This window comes from Silene latifolia, chromosome X (assembly GCF_048544455.1).
Source record: "Silene latifolia isolate original U9 population chromosome X, ASM4854445v1, whole genome shotgun sequence".
Taxonomy (NCBI): domain Eukaryota; kingdom Viridiplantae; phylum Streptophyta; class Magnoliopsida; order Caryophyllales; family Caryophyllaceae; genus Silene; species Silene latifolia.
The window spans coordinates 230,164,712-230,173,291 of NC_133537.1; the positions used below are offsets into that span (position 1 = coordinate 230,164,712).

At 38.6% G+C, this 8,580-nt stretch overlaps 1 non-coding gene across 1 annotated transcript; it reads right to left on the reverse strand.

The window, feature by feature from the left end:
• Nucleotides 1-1,687: 1,687 nt before the first annotated feature.
• LOC141625816 (small nucleolar RNA R71) lies at nt 1,688-1,794 on the reverse strand. The gene has a single exon (XR_012535568.1). It is a non-coding gene; the product is annotated as a small nucleolar RNA R71 (small nucleolar RNA).
• Nucleotides 1,795-8,580: the final 6,786 nt, after the last annotated feature.

Below are 8,580 nucleotides of genomic sequence, written 5' to 3' on the forward strand. Positions count from 1 at the left end.
TCCTTAATTTCTCTATTGTTCATCTTATATTTTGGGTAATTGAAGATTATTTGGGTTTATTGGGAGATTGACAACCTTCCATCAATCATCAAGTACTTCAATTATTCTTTGCATTATTATTTTGGAATCATCATTAGGTATAATATTCTTAATCCCTTTTTAATTATTGTTAATCATCTTCATTTATTCATCATGTTTTGCTTTGTTAATATGATTGACAACCTTATTAACATGTTAAACTTGATAATGAGTGAGTAGTTTCCTTAACTAGGGTTAATGGGTAATTAGGGGAAACCAGCATGGGGGATGATTCATGCTTAATTTAATATGTTTTTATAATTTATTGCTTGCTTGTTGTGATCTCAACTTATGCACATGTTATGTTTGATGAAATGCGAGCCTATGAATCCTTGCATTTTTATTTACCCATAACTTACCTTTTCAATGAGACTTGTAAGACATAAACCAACTCAAGTCTCATTAGACCATGCATATAGTTGAGTAGGGAGGATTAAGTCGATTTGTAGGTGTTGTACAATCTAATTGATTCGGCTCCGGTACCCAAACCTTCCTAGGATTGTAAGATATAAATCAACTCGATCCTATCACAACAATAATCGCTTGCTTATAATTTGAGAATATGTTTATATGATCAATTCCCATGAATCCCCTATAAACCCATGACACCCTAGTACTTTTAATCAATTTTTTACATCTCATTTTAGTCATCTTGCTTGTTTACTTTAATTGTTATTTAGTTTAGTGATCTTCTCATCTCAACCGAAATTATGACACCCCTAGACACCACTACTTGCAATCGAAAATCCTACATCAATACCCGTCCCTTGGGATCCGACCTTTACTTGCCTCTTTACTAGTAGTAGAGTTGTTTGTGAAGTTATAAATATTGTTTTGGTCTAGGTGCTCCTAACGACAAGTAACCGAAATCTAAGCTCAAAGCGGACCGACCAAAAATGGCGCTGTTGCCGGGGACGGTGTTAACTTGATTTGATTTTCTTTGATTGTTATTAGTTGTCTTTCTTTGCCTTGGGGAAGTAAAACTCCACAAGGTTTGTTCTAATTATTTTCGAGTTGTTTGATATTTTGCATGTCTAGAAGATCACAAGGTAACTTGTTACCCATTGATCACGAAATTGAAAGGACTTTGACAACCAATAGAAGACTTGCTAGAAATACCTTGAGAGGTATTGGTGAAGTTGTAGATATTCAACCAAACACTATTAAGTTCATCAACCCTCTTGCAACAGAAGGTGAGGAGAACCCAACACAAAATTAATCACACAATCAACCCACAATGCCTAAGTTTTCATCACATTCCGTACCAAACGAGGAGAACCTACCCAATGGAACTCCCACACCACAACACTTAACCGGAAATTTCATTGCAAAATCCGTATTTATCCAATTAGTCGAAAGAAGCCAATTTTGAGGGATGCCTAGTGAAGACCCTTATTTCCACATGGAAACTTTTTGTGACTATTGTGATGCGATTTCATAAACCGGAGTGACTCAAGACTAAATACGATGGGTCTTATTTCCTTTTTCTCTAATTAGCACCGTGAAACAATGGTTGAAAAGCCTTGATAAGGCTACTCTTGGAATTGACTCTTGGAAGAAGTTGGCTCTAGCTTTCTACAAAAAATTCTACCCTCCGGAAAAGACTAACATGCTAAGAGATCAAATTACCGGTTTTAAGCAAAGGGACGAAGAATCTTTGTATGAAGCTTGGGAGCGATTTAATGGATTTTGTCGCTCATGTCCTCATCATGGACTTAGCGAGAGGTTCTTGGTACAACAATTTTGGAGTGGTCATTATGAATACTCAAGAAACATTCTCAACATGGGATCAAATGGTATGTTCACCGAAGTTAACGATAATCAAACTTGGAAGGAGATTGAGGAAATGGCGGTCCATAATTCACAATATAGTAGACCTCGCAAGGCTACTAGAGGAGGAAAGCATGAACTAGACTCTATTACTTAATTGGGTGCTCAACTTAGTGCTCATATTGATACTATCAACTTGAAGTTTGAGAAGGCTATGGCTAAGCTTGAAGAAGCCTCAAAATCACCAAAGCATCATGTTAAAGCCATGGTGGCATCTTCATCAATCCCAAGTGGGATATGTGAGAATTGTGGAACTTTGGGACATGACCAAAGTGAATGTAGGGGAACGAATGAGCAAGTGAACGCTTTTCAAGCATACAAAAATGGTACCCCTTATTCCAACTATTACAAGAAAACACCAAATTCCACCAAAATCTCTCATACAAAAGCAAAAATGTTCAAAACCCTCAACCAACATACACCCCACCTCCTATGAGAAACCAAAATCAAAGACCCTTTTTCAACCAAAACCAAGGTTATCAAAATCAAACTCCATACAATCAACAAAATGACCAAGGTTTTGATGTTCAAAAAGCGGTCCTCCAAATGCAAAAGAATCAACAAGAATTTTTTCACTCAAATGCAAAAAGATAGCCAAGCAAAAGACATCACCATCAACAACATCCTAGCCCACACAAAAATGTTGGAAACTCAAATGACCCAACTAGAATCTTCAAACTCTCAAAGACAAAAGGGGCAATTACCACCTCAAAGTAATCCCCCAAGACATGAAACAGTTAGTGCCATTCACTTGAGGAGTGGTACGAGATATGAAGGACCAAAGAAGCAAGTTGAAGATGAATTTGTGGAAGCTAGTGACAAGGAAAGAGTTGTGCAAAACTCTAGGGAAGAAGAACCCACCAATCAAGAAGTTTCAAAGAAAAGTGAAGAAAAGGCCAAAGAGAAGGAGGCCATTTTGATTAGACTTCCATTCCCGAGTCGTCAAGCTAAGCCTAAGTTTGATGACCAACTTGGAAAATTCATGGAAATTGTGAAGAATTTAGAAGTCTCGATTCCTTTCACTGAATTGATCAATCACGTTCCGGACTATGCAAAGTACATGAAGGACATCCTTACGAAGAAGAAATCAATCCGGAAGTTTGAGACTATTGCCTTCACTAAGGTGAGTAGTGCCATCCTTCAAGGGAGTTCACCTCCAAAACTCAAGGATCCGGGAAGTTTCTCCATTCCATGCACTATTGGTGACACTACAATCAACAAAGCTCTATGTGACCTTGGGGCAAGTGTTATTGTCATGCCATATTCGGTTAGAAAGAGGCTAGGAATGGGAGAACTCAAATGTACCAACATCACGCTTCAAATGGCAGATAGATCATCAAAGACACCTTTAGGGGGTATGGGAAGATGTTCCCGTGAGAATTGGAAAATTCTTGATCCCGGTGGATTTCGTTATTGTTGACATGGAAGAAGAGTCCAACATTCCTATTATCTTAGGAAGACCTTTCTTGCACACCGCGGGAGCGGTGATCGATGTGAAGCATGGAGAACTCACCCATGAAGTGGGAGATGAAATCACTTTCAATCTTGACAAGACCATGAGAGATCCCCGATTGCATGAGCCATATTTTATGGTTGATCACTATAGCCGGAAGGATGATAGGAAGAAGTTGGAATTTCAATGGAAAAAGAAAGTGGATGATGCTCCATCAAAAGAGCAAGGAAATAGCAACAATGAGAGCTTGAAAAGCTCACCCATGACAAGTGAAGAAGATGGCCTCATTGGCCAAGACATGAAAGAAGGAGAATTGTCTATCAACTCAAGAAATTTTTAATGAAGACGAAGTTTGCGGTCTTTGGGATGATGAGTTCGAAGGGATATTCAATCCCTATATTGGTAATGCTATGAACCAAGAACATCATGGAGAACAACAAGTGCAAAAAACTATTGAGGACCTTTATCATGATAATGAGCAAGCTTTCGATTACTTCTTCGAGGTGTTGAGTAACATCAACAACACCTTGAACATGCCCCGTTGATATATCACATTGGATAAGATTTTGGTGGAGTCCTCCCTGAACCACCATTTGTAAATATTCTAACTCTCTAACTTGTATTTCAATTATTACATTGCATTTTTGTCATTTTTGGATTTATTTTTGTGCCTTAATCAAGATATTCATCATTTTGAGAGAAGTGAGGGAGGGACTTATGATTTTATTGATGTGTAGTGCTTTATCTTAGTGTGGGGATAGCAATTGCCTAGGCTATTCATGCCTTTGTAGTGCCCGTACAAGGAAGAACACGAGAATTGAAGAATGAAAATGACACGGGTTACGAAGTACCCACGGATGGACCTGAATCCGTGTGGTCAAGGAGGAATCTGAGCGGCCAAACGGACAATCCGCTCCTCCTGAAGAACCCGAGCGTCCAAAGTCACCAGACGCTCGTCTGGTAGAGCTGCAGAATACAAAAAAAACTGGTCTGTAAAAGAATCCGAGCGTGTCAGCTGAGAATCTGCTCGTCTCATTTTGGATGACCGTCCTTCACAAAAGATGCTCGTCTTTTCAATAGCAAAAATATGGGATCTTCTATGTAAGAGAATCCGAGCGTCCACCCAGAAATATGCTCGTCCCTCCCCAAAGAATCCGCCCGTCCCGATGCCTGGTCCGCTCGTCCTCCGCTGCACTTTCAAATATAATGGTTGATTTAAACCCTTTTTCTCCCATTCATTCTCATTTCTTCAACATACAAACACTACCCAAAACCCAAAAACCCCAAAAACCCTCATCCTCTCCATCAACAAAATCAAATTTCCTCAACCAAATCAAATCTGAACTTCCTCACAACAAAAATTAATCACTCCTTTTGCAACAACAAGTGATTCAAACACCAAAATCTTCAACCTTTGATTCGATTTTTAGGATACAAAGCAACATTCATTCATCCTAAATCGATTTGGGTATAACTAAAAATTGAAGATTTCAATCTTTCATTGGTGTAATCAAGCAAAGGAGAATGGCAAGAACTAAAGGAGGTAACAAGGCACCCCCAAAGAAGACACTTTTCAGAAGGCAACTAGCTCTTCAAGCAAAAAATTTGTCAAAGGCATTGGTAGTCCATGAGGCAAGGTTGGAGGTTCAACAACAAGATCCCCCTATGGAAGCTACAACATCAACAACTCCGGTCATTGAACAATTATCCAATTATCCGGCGGTGACTTTCACTTCCGACTCTCATAGGGAGAAATTCATTCTCTTTGTTAAGAAAACCATCATGCCTACTAAGTTTATTTGTGAAGATGCATTGTCATAATTTGGTGTTCTTGAACAAAACAAAACCTTCTTTGAGTCTATGGGATTGGGTAAATTGTTTACACTGAAAGAGTTGACATACCCCTCCCTCACCTTCCAATTTTTAAGTTCTTTGAAAGTCACAAGGTGGGAGACTCGAACCAACATCGAGTTTCGTCTTGAAAATATTGATAGACGCATAACTTATGGCGAATTGGGTAAGATATTAGGCCTTAGTGATAACCCGAAATATACAGACTCCTATCAAGTATGACCCCGCTCCTCTTTGGATGGCAATTTTCGGAAATAAATTCATACGCTTTCATGATTGTCGTGCTCTCTTAGTCCACCATCAGGGCATTAGAGTATGGCATAAGGTCATTGGGAATACTTTGATATCTAGAAATGGCATAAATCATCTTACCAAGCTCGATTGTATTCTTCTTGAGTCGGCCATGAACAATGGGAGGGAATTTACCAAGCCATACAATGCTCTAAGACTTTTGGTTGAACGATGGCTTAATGTCGATTGTGGCTAAGCACTTTAACCGGGATTTCAACAAAAACAACACCTATGTGCCGGTTAAAGGAGGCCATCTTGTTGATATGGACACCATAATTCACAAGTTTAAGTGGGTCAAGCACGACACTCTTGACGACAAATATGGGTGGTTAACAAATGAAGCTAGATCCTTCACCTTGCCTTCCAAAATTTGCCGATTCAATGTTCACCGACCGAACTACCTTCTCCCACTCTCCGAAGAGACCGAGTATATCATTCAACAACAAAGAGGCGAAATTGCCGAGCCCTCCTCCTCCATTATCACCCACCTTACCTATTTGAATACCAAGAGTTCAAACCCAAGGATGTCGAAGTGGGAAATGATTACTTGACACTACTAATGAGGGAAATTCACAAGCAAGCTTACAATGATAGAGTGGATTCTTACAAGGCACAATATCCGCCCCTCCTACATCTAGCTAGGAAAGGACTTGTTGATCCGTCTTGTCCTTTGCCTATTTGGGTGGATAGGGAAGTATTCTTTCCTAGCATTCCTAGTGGTGGTATACCGGGTGGAGAGGAGATGGTTGTTGAAGAGGGTGGTGACCAAGAAGGAGGAGAAGAAGAAGAGGTTCAAGAAGAAGAAGCTCAAGAAGAGGAAGAGGAAAGTGAGGAAGAACAAGCAAGTGAGACTGGACATGATTCTACATCTATGTAGGTTGATGATGCCTCAAGAGATGATGATGATGATGATACGATGGGTGAGGATTAGCAAACTTTGGAGGCTCCTACATTCTTACACCTCCCTTATGGTTTGTCTACTTCTCTTGTTTTTATTTTATCTTGATCATTTATTTTGTGGAGTCCTAGCAACATTGGAGGACTAACACCTTGGCTTCATTAAGGTGTTCTTTATCTATGTTCCCAACTTGTAAAATCCAAAATGACAATCTTTAGTTTCATGCATTGCATTCCATGTGCATAAAATCCTCCGAAAATCATGACATTAGAAATAATGTCTATTTTGGTTTGGGAAAGTCCATGCATGTGCATTGGGAGCTAATTTAAATTATGCTCTCCGCCATAACAAAAACACATGCATCATGTAGTGTAGCTTAGTATAGTTTGCATTTAGTTTAGAAGTCATGCATATTCATTGCATAATTTCCTATCGTATTGGTCATTGAGGACAATGCCCATACTAGTGTGGGGATGGGAAATTCAAACTTGACTTTTATTCAAAATCCAAAAAAAAAATAAAATTCGAAAAATCCAAAAAAATGGAAAAATTGAAAATCCAAAACTAAGTTCATTTCCTTTGTAGTATAGATTTGTATATATTGTTTTGTATATATTGTTTTGTATATATTGTGTTTGTTCATCCTTGTTCACATTGATTGACTACGCCACATCCGAGACATGAGGATATTGAAGACCGCATGGTATGATCTTTCCAACCTCCTTTTTCCTCTTTATGATAATGACTATGTGGCTTTATTTTGATTGATGCGGTATATACAATGTGAATTTAGGATTGCATTTAGATTATTTGGCATATTAGTTGGTAGAAGCATATGCATTAGGATGTATAAATGTTAGTTGCATCATGGCATGTAGTTTGCATTTAGGAAAAATTTTGCGAAACCGTCTATTTGGGAAGCTTGACAAGTGTATATAGGCCCTAGTAGATGCTTTTTATTCTTAAGACTTTGCTTGTTAGAATATTTGTAAAACACCCTAGGATGTGTCACGCTAGTATCCTTTGACCCATGGATTAAGGCCTAGTTAAGAGTACCTTGTGGTGTGATAACTCCTTGGCTACCGTTTATTCCAAGGTGACCCTTGAAACCATGCAACCATCATTCATCCATGTTTTACCACATTTTTGTCATCAAAGGGAATCGGCACAAAAATTGTTCAAATTTTGAGTTCAAGAAATGAAATGAAAAGTCAAAAAGTTTGCAAATGCATCAAAAGAAAAGAGGAGTAACAAAAATGAAAACTCCTATGTTTCAAAAATAAGGCACCCTCGTTACTAATTGGGGTGACTTTGAAAATGTTCAAAAGAAAATGCAAAAGTTGAAAAGTTGTCAGGTATTGAAATGCCAAAAATCAAAAGAAATGGCAAAAAGAAAGTCTTCTCAAATGTTATATACCACAAGAAATTGGGGGAGGGGGAAACAACAGCAAAAGCAAACTCCAAAATGAAACTCAATTACTATTGATCCCTTTATCCATCGTATCCATTTTTGTGCATGGTAGAGAGGGGACGACCCTTCTTCTTGTCTAGGCAAGAAGGGGAATTCCGCGATCCTCCAGTGTTTTTAACACCATAGGGAGCCTATTCTTGACAAAAGCATTTAACGATTGAGGACAAAGGTACCCTAGCTTGACACAACTTGGAGGTGATTTATTGGTATCCTTCAAGGCTTAGTAGTTTGAAGAAACCATATCTATGAAGGAGTGTGTACACTTGAATTGCTTCCCCTTTAGATAATTTCCGCCACTTAGATGAGGAAAGTGGCTATTCTTCTTGTAGATGAATCCATTACTCGATTTTGTGTGCTTTAATGATTGGATGTGTCACCATTTTGGCAAGACCCACCTTGCCTTGCAAGAAGGCATCCTACCTCATGGTTGTCTTGTTGTAAGTTGAAGGGACGGAGTGAGATCCGCTAATTGTCTCATATCGGCTATATTTGTAGGATAGTTTAAATAAAGGTCCTATTTTTGTCACCTCTTTACTCGAGACGAGCAAAGTTTCGGTTTGGGGATATTTGATGTGATCAATATTTAAGCATATTTAGTCCCCGAATTAGCCTCGTTCCTATGCTTTTTAGTGCATATTTGGGTCATTTACTATCTTTAGTCCTTTTTTTTTTGCATATTCTTTAAGGTTTTGTTTCCTTGGTAGGAGA